The 18791-nt window shown below is 39.5% G+C and overlaps 1 protein-coding gene across 8 annotated transcripts in view; it reads left to right on the top strand.

Moving 5' to 3' along the window:
- The window catches only part of Antp (homeotic protein antennapedia), a 382224-nt gene that overhangs the window by 286156 nt on the left and 77277 nt on the right, over nucleotides 1–18791 (top strand). Inside the window, exon 2 of one of the 8 annotated variants that reach the window (XM_012298880.2) lies at nucleotides 17128–17198. The exons of the other annotated variants lie outside the window; for them this stretch is intronic. The gene's annotated coding sequence lies outside the window, so the exon portion shown is untranslated. The remainder of the gene's footprint in view (nucleotides 1–17127; nucleotides 17199–18791) is intronic. 8 annotated transcript variants of the gene reach the window in all.

Here is an 18791-nt window from a genome sequence, read left to right as displayed (position 1 = left end):
CTGTCCGATATTATTACCTGGGAACTCAATTTCCTGCGTATTAATTCTAGGAAGAGGGAACTTTACTCGCTAGTGATGCTTAACGGAGATTGCTTCTTGAGTGCTCTCTAGCTTCCTGCGTTTGGGATTCCTCAAAACAGGGAATTATTGAGCTTGTCCAGGTCATATTAGCCTTTTTTGTCGATCAAATTTTTGCTGGAGGATGGATCATTGCATGTAATTGCACACTCTTAGGAAAATCTTTTCCTAGTCATTAAGTCTTTCTTTCTGAGCTATAAGATCTGAAAAGAAAAGCTAAGAAAGTCTGAGGGAAACTTAGAGTTTAGAGGACTCCTACTGAATGTTCTAGACAATTTGACTTCCCTATCTTGTTTGAATAGAAACCAGGGTGGCACTGAAGTTTGTCGACTTCCTCTATAAGAGTAAAAAAAGGAAGAGCAAAGTCCCTCACAGGAAAGAGAAGAATGGTGAAGTTCCGAATGTATGGATTTCGAAATGGGCAACAATGATAAAACAAGGGGACCACCTCCGGTTTTCCATTGTACGAGTGTAAGCTAAATTACCATTTTGCACAAAATGTATGCACAATTTGTCCGATATTCGATGTAAATAACGAGCGTTGTTTGCCGGCGGCATCGATGTGCCGAGTAATTTGCATTCATGAATATTGAGGCAGCGATATCGGATTAAGTGACAACTATGTAAGATAATTGGTTAAAAAGAAGCTGAATAGAACACGTCGAAGCGCGTTCCTTCCATTACGGCGTAAGTCGAGGAAAAAACCGGTTATCACCAATTACTGCGTTACATTCATCATCGTTCTTTTTTCTCGCTGTAATGGTGATTTCTTCGCAACCGTGTCCATTATGCAAATTAAATTGACGCAACATTCGCGGTTATATTATCGCGGACACATCGATGCGAATTATCGTCATAACGGTATACGCGGTGTTCGATTCGTAAAGGATTTCCACGGGATTTCCCGCCAAAAGGAACTCGGCCACCTACCGAATTCGGCAGGAACCGCGAGGAAACGGATGTTCCGGAAAAGCACGAGAGATGGCGCGCCGTGTGATTCGAGGTCGAAAACGGCGAAAGCCAGCTGTTTCCGTGCTGCCACCTTCAGTGACCCGCGCAAAATGAAGGCGGTACTGACCTGCGCGTGTCTCGCACCATCATAACACAGAAAGCCGAACGCCATGCTGCCACGAGATTTATGGCCTGTATCATGGCGCGGCATCTAAACGATTATTTGCTGTTAAACGTAAACGGCTTATAAAAACGAGCCTACATAATAGAGTAAATATAGGCTGGATGTGAGGCCCGGGCAAATTTATAGATCCACTTAAGACGATCTTGTATCGACGCGCTGACCGCTAACCCCTTAACCCTACCGGGAAACTGATGCCTTCTGTTTCAGACAAAGTACTTCGGATTATATTTTAATAGATTTTTATATTCCTCTAGACACATCTCTTATTTATCCAATATTTATTAGAGCAGTTTTTCTGAGAAGGATCTGTTGGGGATGCAATTAATGTTGCATTATGTTAATCTTGAAAGTCATGATAATTACAGAAGAACCGAGTGAAACAACTTCATTATATTAAACATTTTCTTGACAAGTGTTGATCAGTATCTTTCTTGCAATTACATTACAAACTTAGCTACAAATTAGCTATTAATTACAGAATCGTCAGACAAGATAATTTGTTCACATTGATGCATTAAAATCATTTGAAGATCATTCTGAAACATTTTCTTGAAAAATGTTGATCAGCAAGATTGAAATAAAGCCCCAAGAGAAGAAAAAATTTGATGTTGAAAGTAAAACGATGAAGAAGGTTTTTCCGTTATAAAACAGTAGCCCGATGTATTTCGACGAAATAGAGTGTTTCTATTATATCCCTTTATTGAGCCGTAACATCGTGCACTTGAAAAGTGGCGAGTAAATTGAACGGTCAACTGGTTGAAATATTCACATGCGTCCGTCGTCTTGCTCGTATATTAAGCACGTGTTTAGAAACGCAATCGAGCGCCTCCTATGAAGAACAATAATTTATTAAACGGATACGTCATCGCCCTGTTGCGATACTTCTGTGTTTCCCTCATTGAGAGTCAGAAGAGTGAATCGCGGCATTTGAATAACAAACGGCCTATGCAAATTCATTTGCCCTGCAGTCGTTCAGTCCCCCGTTATGTGTGTATGTGCGCGTGTACGAATCTATCCGACGCGAAATCCGAAAATATACCGTGTCCATTTTCAAACGACCGTGTTTTCATGCGTTCTACAACCTGATCAATTTATTATTCCGCCTATTAAAAGCTTCGGCAAAATAAACTTCCGTGTTTCATTCGACTCGTAATTGTTTCAATTCATGACTTTTCAATCGGCCCATTCGACACTTTCTGATGGTACAATTTTTTATAATTTTAATATTACTGCTGCAACTTTTAAGTCTAGTTGAAATGATGGAGAGTAGCGGTACTCTATATTATCTTCAAAGGGGCGGTTTTTATATTATTTTACTATTCTGCAATCAACAGTGTACTTTCAAGAAGAGATGAAAATAAGTTCAGTTCGAATAAAAATTTGCTCAACGTAATTTTCTCATAGAAAATAATAGCGTAGTTATTAGTGACTAAAATCACTGCGTTAAAATGTAAACGTCGGGCATAAATAATCGCTCCCAGTCACGGAGTTGCTAGAATATTTTCCGCGACGCAGCAAAGGTGTACCAATATATCGTGAATTTTTCTGAAAATTCCGCTACGATGTTCTGCTCGTTTTCTAGAAATTTCCAAAGACAAGCGATGAAAATTCATGGCAAACTGTTCGAAGTTATCGGTACTTCCGTTCACCGGTCCAGCGACTATATGGAATAAATTTCCATAGAAATAGGGGGAGTTACACCGTATTTCCTTGTAGAACGCCGTTTCTAGCGTTCGTTAATCTGGCACGGACTACTCAGAAATACCATCGGCAGGGAAACCTCTTAATGTTCTATTCTTACATCTCGTAGCATCTCCGAGACCAGAGAGGAGAGAGAGAGAGAATCTCGATAGCCTGCCTCCAAGAAGATTTTAATTAAGCCCGCCCTTCCAATGTTTCGTCTGATTGGATGAGCTAATCCCGTTCGTAGGAAATTTAGGGTTTCCCTCTTGGAAAGACAACCGAGAAACGCTATCCAACCGTTAACATTTTTTCGCGGCCTACTAAGAAAATTATAATGATTTATTAGTCGATAAATAAACCCACCCCCCGGGTGAAGCGTGGCATTCATCTTGTCGGTGACGTTGCCGCGTCTTCGGGACAACTGGTATTTTTAACGTGCCTTCTACTCTTTATTTCTTCATTTCGATTTAATCATACTGGATGTTTGTAACGATTTCTTCATTACGGGAAAAAATGGGGTAGTAAATTGAGACAATGAATTCTATTGAATTTAATTTTACATATGAGCTTTTATATTTTTTTCAAGGCGAAAGTATAAAAGTGTTCTCTTAAGATTATGACTTAAAGGGCGGCTTCATTTTCGAGAGAGACATAAGAGTCCTAGAGACGTCATTATTAGACCTGTATTCCGTAGAACAGTGGCTAAAGAAATATATGGTTCATTTTGGTGATGAGTTTTCCAAACGCCTGGTCGGCATTTTTGTCCATCAGAGCATGGTAGAGCGTTTCGGCCTGCCAGTAGGAGGAAAAGTTTCTGTCCGTTGGAGTGGGGCGGGGGTAAAAGGAAAGTAGCCCGTCAGGGGATGACATCTAAATCTCCCTTTTCGTTTCACGCTGACTGCCCGCCCTTTCGCTGGCTACGCTCTCGCACTCCCTTTCCTCTTGCTAGCTGCCTTCGAAGGGGTGGGTTCTTTCGGTACAGTCGCCGACAAAATCTGCTGTCCTTCAAAACGTTTTTGGGTACCTCCATCATTTTTATAATTTTGTCTGATTTTTAGTAAACGTACTCGATGAATATATATTTATTTAATCAGTTAACTGAAGGGTTAATTGTAAAAATCCATCGCAAAAAGTGCATCGTAAAAAGTCAAGCTGTAGGAATTAAAATCATACTCGTACAAAGACATACATGTCCTTGTGCAAGTGTATATATGTCAACCGTAGTTCACTGGTTAAGCTCAAATAATTTACTAAAGCTTATTATTTATTTGTTAATTGGAGAGAAAAAGTTGAAATATGTAGAGTGACTAAATTATTGAGACTATCTTAGGTCTTTGTATTTGCAACAAGTGAAGTCTACATATGTGTCTAGTCTACTATGTATGCACATATTTGCTTGAAAATGCAAATGTCAGGAAATGATATGAATTTAGTATATCTGGGGTTTCATTAAGAAAGTACGATAAGATTAATTTATGCAAATAGGTTTGGTAATTTAGATATGAATATGGAATTTTATATTTTCATTAACCTCTTCGGTCGAAGTTCTTTCATGGGTCGATTACATCACATGTTAAGTACCGATCCACTTTGTGCTGATGTGTACACCAGCCATTAAGCCTTGCAGTCTTTAATGCCATATAATTTGTCGATATAAATAAATATCCTATAAATAACACACAATCTTCAGATTTTTATAATTGTATAAATGAAAATTGATGTTTTCTCGTTATTTTACTGTCAACCACACATTTCGTGTTAATTTCAACAATTCATCATATCGAACTCGTATATCACTTTCACGAAACTGATGACTTTGGAAATACCAATGCATTCAGTAATTTATCTCAAGAAAATCTGTAATTACAGGCAACTTAATAACACAATGTTTCAGAAAGTAAATAAAACAGTTGCAACTTTAACTATAGTTTCGGTTGATAAATCATTTTGCCATTGAAGTAAAATGAACAGTCGCTAAAGAAAACACGATTACTAATGGGTTCATATATCTTATATAAAAAGAAATTGACTTAACTTCTTTGATCTCCATCGTCCCTCATTACGTACCTCTTTAACGGGCAACTTAATAACGAAACAATGTTGCAAATACGAAATAAAACAGTTTTGACTGTAGCGTTGCAAGGTTGCGATCGATATATCATTTAAATGAAACCATTTGCCACTTAAATGAAACAATATAAACAGATCCTAATTAGGACCTGGTCGGTAATGGGTACATATATCTTATATAAAAAGAAATTGGATTTAAGTCTTTTGATCATCGACTCTTGTTACGTTTTTTAATGGACAACAATGAAATGCTAAATAAAACACTTTCTACTTTGGTATTTTGACATTGCATCATTACATCGTTTTATTTGTGGAATTAAGCAATTTTATTTTTAAATTAAGTAATTAGTTGAGAATGTGGACATGGTCCCTCATGTGTGCTATATGTCTTATATAAAAAGAAATTAGTTTTAAGTTCTTTAATCACAACCAACCCTTCAAATTGTACATATACAATTTTCAGACATTTCTAATGATATAATAAATTATGGTTTGATCACCAATTTTCTGTAAATAATTTCTGTAATAAAAATCGAGTTAGTCCACGAATGAAGTGAAGGGAAATTTGCGAATTCTATTGCGTCCAAGTTGGTTGTTGAAGGTCCGAAGCGACGGACTTCCCAGGGTGTCGACGTTACAGTTTCACGTAAACTACGCAGACCGTAGCGGACTCGTGCTTTTATATTTTTATGGCGGTGAAAGTTGGCTCAGGGGGTCGCGGCCGTGAAGGCGTTTCACGTCCCTAAGTTTCGCCAGAAAAACGAGAACAATAACAGGAGTTTCACTTTTTCCCCACCAACCCTGGAAAAACCTTGGAAAGAACGGAAAGAGAAAACTAAAGGGTCTAACGGTGCTTCCATTCGAAAGATCAGTTTCTTCGGATCTCCGAACGCGTTTCGTCAGGGTGAAAATTCAAGTTACGCTACGTTTCGAACAGTCGGTTGAAATTTCTTCTTTATCCCGTGTAAGACGCGTGGAACGAGAAGAGAGATAATACGCGATAATTTGAGCAACGTTTGATTCATGGTTTGTTCAGAGTGGTTTGATTGATCGATGAGTGTTTAATCGAAGAGACGGTGAAAAATCACTTTCAACATTTCCGGTGACGTTCATAAATTTTGAGCGACTGTTATTTTTGTCGGTGTAAACATCGGTTCAGATTTGAGTTCTACAGAAGATATTGTTACAAGTGTACTGAGTTTAATATGAAAAAAGATACAAGAGCAAACTAGTTCTTTCTATGTAATCTCTCTAATAGATCAAAATATTTCAGTTAAGTTCTATAAAATATTTCAAACAATTTAAAGCTTTTAGTGTTGTATTATGCATAAGTGACATTTGTAAAAATATCTGCTTCATTCTGAATAACATATATTTTAAATTGCATACTTTATGTATCACATTCAGAATCAAGTTATAATATATTTAACACATAAATTGTTAATAGCTTTCTCCTCTTTCCTGCTTCTCTAAGTCACTCATGCATATTTCATGTATATCTCGCTGAAACAAATGATTCATCATATTGCGTTTATTTTACATAGATTGATATCCTCTAATTGTGTGGACATCCTCTCATTCTGATGCCGCGTCATCCATATCTAGAAGGCACTTGAATTTTTAACAGCAATTTACCGATCATCTTATAGAAGATATTAATTGAACAACCGTACACGATTTTATTAAGCGAAGTAATTGACGGAGCGAGTTTATTAAATCATAGGATATCATGAGAATGATAGATGCTGCAGAATTGATAAAAATTGAATTCTTGCATATTTGTTACATTCGTGTGTATAGTACATTCAGAAGAAGACACTTTGTGATGCATTTAACGACCATATATTTAATCATTGACTATGCTGGACGTATATACAGGTCGATTCAAATTTACAGGTTTAAGGTTAAGTCAAATTTATAGGTTAGGTTAATTGTATTAAAAAATTATTCGGGTTTTTATTGAGTAAACTTCTTGCTTCTGCTTTACTGTTCTCTTCAAATTTATAAGAGGGACTACGGCAGTCAACATGTTGGAAACAAAGTTATTCTCTGAGTTTCATTTTTTAATCTGTCAGTGAATATCATCGTCTCAAGATTAATAGTCCTCAAAATTTTCTTTGACCAAGGTGTTAATAACAGAAAAATAGCTTCAAAAGAATTGATCAAATTTTCAACCAGAAAATTTTACAACTACTACTTGCCATTATTTCCCCGCACAAAAGTGTTTTCCCAAAAACGTAAAAAGAACATAAACCCAGTTACAAGGTAAATGACGATAGTTCCGATAGTACGATCAACGCAAGAGATTTAAGTTATCATTGGAAGTTAACGAAGAAACAAGAGGAAAAAATGATAATTCGCATCGGAGAAAAAGCGAGGGTGAAAAGAGGGAAAACACGTCGCGGGTTTCCACGTAACGCGCCGCCCATTCTACGAAATCGTGCACGTGTGCAACGCCGGATTCAGCTGCCTCGTTCGGTTCACGAATGAATTATCGTCCTTTCGGGGTTGGGCTCTTTCATTTCCAGTCCACGCGGTAGCTTCGTCCTTTTCTTGTCCTCTTTCCCTCCCGATCTTCCTCTCTTTCACCCGTATCGCTCGAGCCTGCCGTCAGCAACGCTTTTTTTCCCCATCCCTATCCGCGATTCTCCCCTTTCTTTTTCCATTTCCACCGGAAAGATACCCTCTACCCCACCTTTTTCTACCCCTTCTACAACTTTTAGCTTTTATAGACTTACCCTCGTTCATTAAATACCCACGTTTCACTAGTTTCATTCTCAAATTCTGCGATTCTATACACAAGTATGTTGGCTTTGCCTTTTAACCCTCCTGATTTATTTGTCGGAACTATTCTGTGGTATTAGAACAAACAAAAAAAGTTCAAATTGTAAGAGTAAATAGGAGAGGACGATTGAAGACTGCGTAGGAAAGTATGAATGTGTTACACTCAGGTGTAGTGGTTTCGAAAATGTGTATATGAGTTGCACCACACGTTGTACTACACATTGATATTTCTACTCATTGGTATTCGTTGTAAGGATGTGTTACGTGTTATATCGTATCACTATTCTAATTGTATTGATACTTCTAGTCTTCGTGTCATTATAGTTTAATTCTCCTGTGCGTTGCATAATCACATATAGGTGCTCTTGTATGACCATCAATACCCCCACATGTGTTATCCCTACGTGTTGAAATCCTAATGCGATGTACCTTCACTTGCTGATATTTCTACATATTGTATCGCCATACGTGTTACATCGCCACATGTTTATATCCCCACGCTGTGATATCCTAATGCGTTGTTATCTCCACGCGTTGTATCTTCATGCGCTGATATTTCTACATATTGTATCGCTACGTACTCTATTCCTAAGTATTGTATCACCACATGTTTATATCTCTACGCTTTGATATCCTGATGCATAGTTATTCCTACGCGTTGATATTTGTATGTGTTGCGTCCCTACGTATAGTATTCCTATGTGTCACGTCACCACGCGTGGTATCACCACATGTTTATATCTCTACGTTTTGATATCCTGATGCATAGTTATTCCTACGCGTTGATATTGGTATGTGTTGCGTCCCTACGTATAGTATTCCTATGTGTTACGTCGCTACGCGTGGTATCACCACATGTTTATATCTCTACGCTTTGATATCCTGATGCATAGTTATTCCTACGCGTTGATATTGGTATGTGTTGCGTCCCTACGTATAGTATTCCTATGTGTCACGTCACCACGCGTGGTATCACCACATGTTTATATCTCTACGCTTTGATATCCTGATGCATAGTTATTCCTACGCGTTGATATTTGTGTGTGTTGCATCCCTACGTTTAGTATTCCTATGTGTCACGTCACCACGCGTGGTATCACCACATGTTTATATCTCTACGCTTTGATATCCTGATGCATAGTTATTCCTACGCGTTGATATTTGAATGTGTTGCGTCCCTACGTATAGTATTCCTATGTGTTAAGTCACCACGCGTGGTATCACCACATATTTACATCCCTACGCGTTCATATTCTCTCACATTGTTATCCCTACGTGTTGATATTTGCATACGTTGCATCCCTATAATATTGTACCCTTATGCATTACATCACGACGCGTTGTACCACAACATTACAAACATACCACATAAGAAATTTTCCGAAAATGAAAACAGAATAAAAGATCTCGATATCAACATTGATTCCATGCAAGAAGCCAAGTTGCCAAAAACAACACATTATTTTTAAGGTTCCGTTTCATGGTTTGACGAATTTGTTTACGACACGATAATTTCTAAGTTTGAGAAATGGTGGCTGAAAGTTTCGTTGGAGTATCTCTCGTTGAAGAGGGGGACTGGGTTACTGGAACCTCTTTCGAGAGGGCAAGACACCCGTCACAACAGCTGCTATGCCCTCCAGAGCAGCGCGTTTCCAAACTCTCCAGCTGGAACTTGAGAACGTATTACGAAATCGGTGGCAACTGTTTTTTTCCGTCTCTTGTTAACCAGTTTCCGTGAAAATTTATCGACGTGCGGCTAATCTCTTGAATCGATCGCAAGAAACCGCTTTAATACCTTTTTACTGTCTTTTAACGCGGTGTCTTGTAAAATTACGTTCGTGTCCTTAATCGACCGCAATAAAATAAATTGTAGACGTATTTAAGGTATTATAAGTGAGAAGGGTAAATAAATTTCATGCTATAAGAAATTGCGTATGGTATTTTAAAATCTTCTTTAAAATCTAATTTTGACGTGCTTGATTGATAAATATTTTTAATGTGTTTATATTCTAATTATTAATAAAATATGTATACTATTACTGTAACTGATTAGGTGACTTCAGTATTAGTCATTTAGTGAAACAAATAAATGATCTATTAATAAATAAGGCATGCAACAAACGAGTAATAAATTTTTTTATTTATAAAATTTCTTTACGTAGTACTAAATTTAAAGGGTTTGATTTTGTTCAGTTATCGAAGGCTCAAATTAAGTATTGACATTGTAAATAATACGAAACGAAAGGTCCGAACCGACAGCAGTAATGGTTGGCGTGTTTTTGAACGTAACTCAGTCGGTTGTTTCCCTCGTCTGCAATCGAAGGGTCAGAGAAACGAGAAAAGAATCGAAGGGAGAAACGCGAACGCAATCAATCGAATGTTTTCCTTCAGAACAATGGTTCGTGAACGAGGCGAAGGGTGGAAATGCGAGACGGAGGTAAATTGAAATTCCGTGACACGGAAACGACTTTGATTAGAAAAGGGACAGCACCCCGCTGTACTGAAAAACGAATACAATCACTTTGGTAATGTCGCCAATTCCCATTATATTAATTGATAGAAAGAAATACTTGTTCAAATTTCTAAATTGTTCAAATTTCAAATGTAGAAATTTTTAAATAGTTAAATTAACTTCTTGCCGTACAATTTGTCAGGTGCGTCAGTCGAAACTAACTATTCATAGCTATAATGTTCAAACAAGCAGTACAAATTAAAATGTTGTAAATATTTTATATTCAGTGATTCTTGATAACACAAATTATAGTTGGACTTAAATTTTAAGTTGAAGAGTATTAAAAATTTGAGTAAGGTTTGTTATATTCGAACTGTGAGTGCGTCACTAGTGAAACCCATCAAAGGGGTTGAAAACTGTATGAATTTTCAAAGATAAAAATTTGCAAGCTCTAAAACATTGTCAATGCATTTGAATCTTTCATTATTTCATTTCCACATATTTCCTAAAGTTGCAACCGGTATTCCATTACGAAAAGAACGAATAACCCGACCTCGTTCAACCATTTACCCCCAAAGACAAAATTTGTTTTGAAGCTAAAAAAAATTGAGCGAAGAAAAGGAGCAAATTGTCGATCACGAATAACAAGTCGCGGTGTCGGGAGGGATGGTTTTAATCGAGGAACAAGGAAGAATAATGGCGGCAAGGATCGCGAGGATGGCATCAATTGAATGTTTTCGTTTTGAAGCGGCTTGGCGCGAGGTCCGATCGAAGCGGAAGAGGAAGAGTCCCCTGAAGAGGGTAAATTGGAATTCCGCGACGCGAAGAGTGGCTCGGTTAGCTCACCGGGCCAAACAGGAGGGGTGAAAAGGGGGTGAAACAGTGGTGAGGGATCAGTGGGGCGAAGACGAGGGCAGGAAACCGGGGAAAACGTTGTGGGGAATGGAGAGGAGAGAGGAGAAGACCGGCAGCCAAGGAATATTTACTGCCATCTTCTCTACCACTTACCCACAGATTCCCTGCCCGAACTTGTAAACACCTCTTAACTATATAGAGATAGTATCTCGGTTTCCCTCCTCGTGTATCCTAAGCAGTTACGCGGCCGTTATAGCTAGAGGATTATTAATTAGATCGCCGTACGATTACGACACCTTCCTTTTTTTCACTCTTTTTCCTTTCTTTTCTGCGCCTCTTTCCTCTAACTTATCGATCATGGCTGTCGATCTCCTTTTTCGTTTTCCTTTTTGTTTTCCGTGTTTCCCTCTTTGTCCTTAACCGGTTTAATTTATTCAACTATTGGATTATTAATCGCGAGGCTAATTAAGAACGTTGTTAATTAGGCGATTCATAATTGTACGATGTTTATGAAGTACCGATGGGTATCGCGTTTCTAATGTTACAATGTACAGATTTTCATGTTTCCTCGTTAACATCTTGCGTATTGCGTGAATCAACGTGTTGCGCTATGTTTCGTCTATAGCAAATTATATTCTTACAGTGTCTATGGTCTGAATAATTATAATGTATTGTAATTACCGCTCGCCACGAGATGAAAAAAACATGTTCGAACAGTAAACGATTAATTACATCAGACATTCTCTGTAGTCAGATCGAAAAACAAGGGAAGTAGACGAGGTTAGTAGTCTTCTAATTTCTAGAGCTCCTGTAGTGTTTAGAATCGTCTGACCAAAGACATCTATTTTCACTGAAGTCGATTATTTTCGCAAACATAGTTAATATTGTTTAACCAGTTAATTCCTTCTGACGAGTATACTCGTCAGTTAGCAATAGATAACCAGTTAAAATTTTCTATTAAATAATTGAAAACAAGAATGGAATAATAATTGTTCGAGGTTGTCAAAATTGCCGCAGTCTATTACTCATCCATCGACCTGTCACTTCGCGAGTCTGCTCGACCGCCAGCATGTTCTGTACGTTCTTGCTCGATGACAGTTCGACGTTCACCTGTACAAACCAGTCAGCTGTTTATCAATGACTGAATCAATATTTGTTCCCATGGAAGGCAAAGAAATTTAGCGCTCAAGCGACCTTGCGATTAGAATGACTTCACTGTACAGTCTTCGTTCAATATAATCTACTGTAATGATCTTTAAAAAGACGCTATTCGATCATGGAGCGTGAACGATTACGAGCAAAATACAATTTTATAATGAAGAGAAGATTGGAAATAATCGGGCGAAGATCTCAAACATAACTTATTCAGGGACGGTTATTCGAGGTTAAAAAAAGCATCTAGTACCTGTAACACGGAAACGAAGAACATGAAGTAACGTGAAATAAAATACAGAAGGGAAGTAAAATGAAGGAAAACACCGAGATGTATATAAATATAGAAAAATATGAACGTCGGTGGATGTAGGAAAAAATTTAATCGTAACCTTCGAGTTGCCCTAACCTAAGTAATACCGGTTCGAGTCGGTATAGAGCGAAGATATACTGGCAGGAAGATATTTCTCGATGAGTAGCTGTTAACGCCATCGGCTGTTAGCGAAATCGAGAAAGTTCAGTCGAGCAACAACTCGATCGGCAGGGGTGTCAACACGGAAATCCTCCGCTTCTATTTTATTCACGAAGAGAGTCAAAGCGAAGAACGTTGTTCGGCTACGTGTGCTGAAAACGGAAACACGGGACTCGGGAGGAAGACACGAGCGCAGATGCTCGACACTGTTACTGTACCGTTTGCATAAGGAATGTTAAAAAATGTAAAACACGAAATGTGCTCGTAACTATGGGTTAATTCATGAATTATTGATTCTTTTTCTTTAAATATATATATTCGTTCATGTTGTACAAAACACTCCTTATTTCATTTATTATAATAAATCGTATAACATATTGTTTTTATTTTATGGCCTTTCTTTTTAAATTTACTAATAGAATACTTAATAAAGTTTAAAGATAGTTCTTTGTATACGGGTGTACATGCATTTTGATTTTTAGAAGAAATTTAGGTATATGAATGTCGAGATTTAGAGGAAGGTTGACACTGTAAAATAAAGTTATACTTACATTGTTATTTTTATTACTTATTCATGTAATGTTATTAGGACATTATGCTTATTCGTTGCTTTTTTTAGAGGCGATCTGTCAATCATTTATAACAGTTGCTATATATGAAGATTATTTAACTATATTTAAGATTATTTATTCGGACAACTCTTCATTCTGACAGTCGAATGTGCTGTAAGATTAAATGATGCCTCTCCGTGGTATACTAGAAGCGCATCTCGTAAAGCTCCAAAGAAATGGAGATCTTCGAAAGGACCCGCGGTAGAAGATAGCATTAAATTGTCACGAAGCTTTCAAGCATCCCGTATCTCGCCCAATAATTTCAAGCTCTGGCGTATCCGCATTCCCGTCGCGCTAAAACGCCCTGAAGCGTACAGACAACATCGACGCCGCGAAAAAAAGAAGAACCGGCACACGAGTTTTGTTATTCGGCTCGGTTCCGTTCGAGCAATTTCCATTCGAAAAGCGAGCGTTTTCCTGGACGGACGGCTCGCGGGGAGGGTGTAAAAAAGGAGGTAGGGTGGTCTCGTGTGGCGGAGGAGGCGGAAAGCCAAGAAATCGAAGCCCTGAAACACAAGCAGAAGCCGATGCGCCCTCGCAAGCCCGAGCGTAGAGAGACGCCCGGAGACGCGGAGATGTAGAACGAGAGAGACAAATAGAAGGAGACGGTGAAACCCACTAAATCAATACTCTGCCATCGCTCTAACTCTGGCTCATCCCCTCGCACCCCCTTAGCCACGCCGTTGCTCGACGTTTCTCTTCCCTCCGCTATCCTCCCCCTCGCCCTTCTCCGCTTCCTTCGCGTTCTCTTCGTGGCATGCCACCCTTCCTTCCATCCCCCGTCACGCTTTCCGACCGAAAGTTCTCTGGCTTCGCCTCCATCGGCTACTACTCCCGCAGAGAGCTCGTTTCTGTCGGGGTTGAAATTCTCCTCCCTTCTAACAACCACCACGACGACGACCATCGCAACGATTCGCGGGGAAACACGTCCACCGATGAGCCGGCAAACGACTCACGACTCCTTTGCCGGTGTCTCCTTCGCGAACCTCTTGCTCTTCCGGTTTCCGACTCGACAGACCGCGGCTGCCCTCTGCGGACTTCTTCCATGTAGCTTCCATTTCAGCGATACCGCTTCGAATCGTTCATCCTAACTGCGGGGGTTTGCTTTCCTATTACTCCTCGTTCAACGATTCGATTCGGTCAGAGATAGTTTCGCGGGTTTTGTTCTTCCGAATTTGTACACTTACTCCAATCCTACATATACAAATCTCTAACATTATACATTATTTAGCTGATTTTTAGATCCTCAAATTTCTAGATTTTCAACTCCTAAAATTTCTAAACCGTTTGTTCGCGACGGGGCCTTTGCTATCCTAACAAAAACCTAGTAGTAATCTTCCCCTTCCTTTTCTTTCCCCTCGTAGTACAAAGCTCAATATACCGAATATTCCCAAGAAATAAACGAGGCAAAAAAAATGACCACAGGATGAAAAGAAACGCGAGGCCCACGTTGCAATTGACGCGAATATCACGCGCTTCATCGGCAAACTAGGTCACGTAGCCCTGGTGGCACACGCTCCACGCTCACGCAAACATCGACCATTTGCAGACCACTACCGAACGTGTATCTACGATCGTGAGATACGACCGGCCTTCGAAGAAGTAGGAGGAAGAGGTCGCTGATTGCCCGAGGGTCCGCTTTGGTGTGAGTGCGCGATCAGGCTAAGCTCGTTGGCCCTCTGCTCTCTCTTCAGCTTCGACCAACTCGACGAATGAACGATCAGCTGCCGTTTTGACGGTCACTGGCTTAGCGACGCCATTTGCCACACTCTTCATTTCTCCACTTGTAACGATGAATTTCGAATCATCTGGATTTTGTGTTCGTTTTATTTCTCTGAGGTACTTTTATTATTGTGGACAGATATATTTATTGTGGAGAATAATTCTTGGCTAAGAAGCATTAAACAAAAGATTGTTTATTGAATATAATAATTGGATGAATTGATGAATAGTTTGTTAATATAGTTTCATTGTTAAGATGAAATGTTCGTATACAGAGAATAGGTTAGAAAATTCTATGTTCATGCTGTACTAATTCTATACCTAAAGTGTTCAAAAATTTTTGTCTGCATCTTGAGTTCATCAGCAAAACACTGTACAAAGCTTGCTCTATATTCTACATTGTGTACATACATCATAAATTGTGGACCAAGTATAGGCCAAACCGCATGGACCAAATGTATTAAAAATAGTAGACGAAACATTGTGGACCACACAGTGTATGTTATAAATAGACTCCAACATTTCGTTCCTAACAGGAACCTTAACTTCTCAAGAACCTCAAACTACATTTAGGCACTTGCTCTCAAGCGTACCAAAAAAAATTCCAAGTACAAAGCAATTATCGCAAAGGGTGTAAACTTCCGAAGAAATAAAGTGGTCCAGATTTGGTGTTCCCGTAACGTTGAGCGGAGGTGGATTAATTCCTAAGCCGCCTTCGGCCGTTTATTTCAGCGACTAGCCGAAAGAGTCGGTAATGCGACGCGTAGTCTGACCGATTAAAAGTCTGGATTAGCAACGGGTAAAAAAGAAGAGAATTCGCGGCAGTGTATGTGGCAGCTTCTTAAAGGGAGCATCGAGTCCTGGCGAGTCCAATTACACGGCCAGCCGGCTTCTGCTTTGTTTCACGGCCGCTGCCCGTTGTCTGTCTCGACGCCTTCTTCTCCTCGTCTCTTTCCTCTCTGTCCGCTTTCTCTGCTCTACGAACTTCCGGTTGCCAGAAGCGGAGTTTGCGATTCTACGATGCCACCTAACACGCTCGGCTCGTTCTGCCGCAGCTTACCGTCCTGTTAATTTCTCGCGATCCGCGCCGCGATTACTTTTCCTCCCCTAACCTAGCCTTCTGGAAATTTACCGCTTTCGAACGATCCTTTCAACGCTTTAACTGTCAGACGGGTATGAAGCTTCATTTTCATGCGAATATGTCAGACATATCGTTAAGAATTACTGCGGTTGTTTTATTAAGATAGTTTACACTCGATGGTTTTTTCTGGGGAGATATAATGTATGCTTAGAGGTTGACTACTAATTGATTTTTTTAAATCAAGAGTGTTGGAACTATGAATAAATTGTGGAAATATTTCGCACGATTCGTTACTATCTAATCAAATTTAGATTGCTTCGTCAATGTGTTAATTTCCGTGACTTTGGGGATCCATGTTGACACGCTTCGCCTATCAGCTTTATTTATTACGTGCTGAAATGCGTCAATCAATCTTGACGTGTACAATTGTTACATAAAAATTGTTACATAACAATTGTACCACTATTAAGTAACAATGTTGGTATAAAAATTTGCAAACATCTACAAATAATTTCTTTTAATAAACATTCTTTCTCCAATTAAGAAAGTTAATCAATATTGAACTTGAAACACTTTTTGTGCGAGTAACATTCGAACATTAATGCGTGTCTGACTCGATATGAATACTTGACATGAATAATTGACATCCATTTCCTATCACCTACTCTCGAAGTCCTAGTGTATAGAGATAGGTTTTCGCAAGTAGCCGCGCGTTCAGTCACGCGAATTACAATCAATTAACGCAGCAGACGGAGAAAGATAAGAATTCAGTTTTCCACGGGCAATTAGAGCCGCGGTAAGTGACATAACGCGTGTGCATGCGTGGTCGAGTGCACGATAATAGCCGACAAAATTTCAGCGAACACGCGGAGCCTGCTTTTGTCGATGAATATTTATAACGCCACGCAGCTTTAATAGCGCGTTCCGCGTAACGTTATCTGTCCGCTTATCCGCGATATCTCTGTAATTAATTTCCTCGTTGCACGGTGTACCGCTCGCCGCTAATTAATCAAATTCTTCTAACTGTTGCAGGTAAGAGCGCTTTGATGTATCTGCTGCGTGTACGCCCGTTGAAAAAGAAAGAATGAGAAACAGGCGAGTCGGTAAGTGTTCATTCTCGCGTACGATGCGCGATGCTACACGTTCTCGATCGTAATTGAAAACTCGTAGGCAGGGATTTCCCATATAACTTTGTAGCAACAATCGCCTCTTACGATACTCGCTATTTTACGCTCGGTGCTCGGCTGAACGTTACGCTCGATGATTCGTTGCTAGTTGAACTCTATTTTCTACCTTGTTACCGGGTTCTGTTTGAATTTAGCGCAGATCATGGGAGAACGAAAGTCGCGAGCGAACCCGAAGACACCTACGAGTTTTAGTGTCAGCGATATATCTTCGATGTCCGCATAGATCTCGCAAAGCGTTGGTCCTGCTGGTACGAAATTATCTCTTTCCACTCGATCACCGTTCGCTCGATTCTCTCTGGTGTGAAACTTGACGCAGGTGAATCTTCTCGATCGACACGCATGCACGTCGACCACGCCGTTCCCTATTTATATCATTTCCTGCCCAGTGGGGCGTTAGAGATAGATATATCGGGCACTATTCGCGGCGAGGGCGCTGCAACGATTCGCCTCTGTCCCGATGTAACCGGTCGCTCGATAGCTTTACGGTGCTCGCTGAAAGATTGACGAGCGAATCCGTCGGCGGAACGAGACGCGTGGACGCGTTCAGGATTTTCTGCAATTTTCCGCGCGAGCCTCGAGCTCGTAGGCCGTGCACGTCTCGCCGAGGTTCGACAGCTTCGCATTCAATTCGATTCGCGTACGCCGTACGATTACCTACGCTTCCGAGTGGCGCGAGAGCCACGTGCGACCGTTCGCGCACGATCTACCATCTTTTTTATCGTTCCTTCTTTTGCAAGCTTTACATCTACAGCAAATTCTCCCTTAGGACAATCAAGGAAGAACCTCCGCGCTCGTTGATTTCAGGGATCCTTTCAAATCTACATATTTTGCGTTCAATTTGGAGATGTTGGGATTTTGTAATCCACGCGAATGGTAATACAGGTCATAGCCTCCACAGTGCTCAGTGCCATCACAGAAAATGTCTGTTTACATTCAAATTTTATACTGTAATAAATGAGTACAGTAATGAGATTTGAATTTTTGTTTTAAATAGTTGGTACATCAAATTGGAATCTCGAATTTACAGCCCCAATGATAAATAGCTTTTATAACGAGTATGAGAGTTGATGTACGTGCGAAATATCGGTCATGAATTGAAATCAATTAATCGATTAACCTTTGTGCTTCATATAAATTATTCGATACATTTGATTCATCTGTTCAACACGCTTCTACTTTCGCATCAAAGAATAAACGTACTTCATTCTTTCACTGTACATAGTCGAAAAGTAGAGAAGCATATTGTTTCTCTTCAAAGACACGCTATTACTCCCTGCGTTTGGGGCTCCAGAACTAGGTCCTCATAGTACATGGTTAATAAAATACAACTTTAAAGTTGTGGTCAATCACTTTATTTTTCATTTTTAATAGAATAAAATAAAGAGTCGGTTAGCAATCGCTAATAAGTACATTTATTTTAAGATCTACAAATCTGTGCATAGTAGAAAAAAGTTGAAAATTCAATCCATGAACATACCAATATTTAAAAACTTTGAACTATAACATCAG

Source organism: Megachile rotundata, chromosome 1 (assembly GCF_050947335.1).
Source record: "Megachile rotundata isolate GNS110a chromosome 1, iyMegRotu1, whole genome shotgun sequence".
NCBI lineage: Eukaryota > Metazoa > Arthropoda > Insecta > Hymenoptera > Megachilidae > Megachile > Megachile rotundata.
Note: the sequence above shows the minus strand (reverse complement) of the source record. Positions and strands in the feature narration are given on the sequence as shown.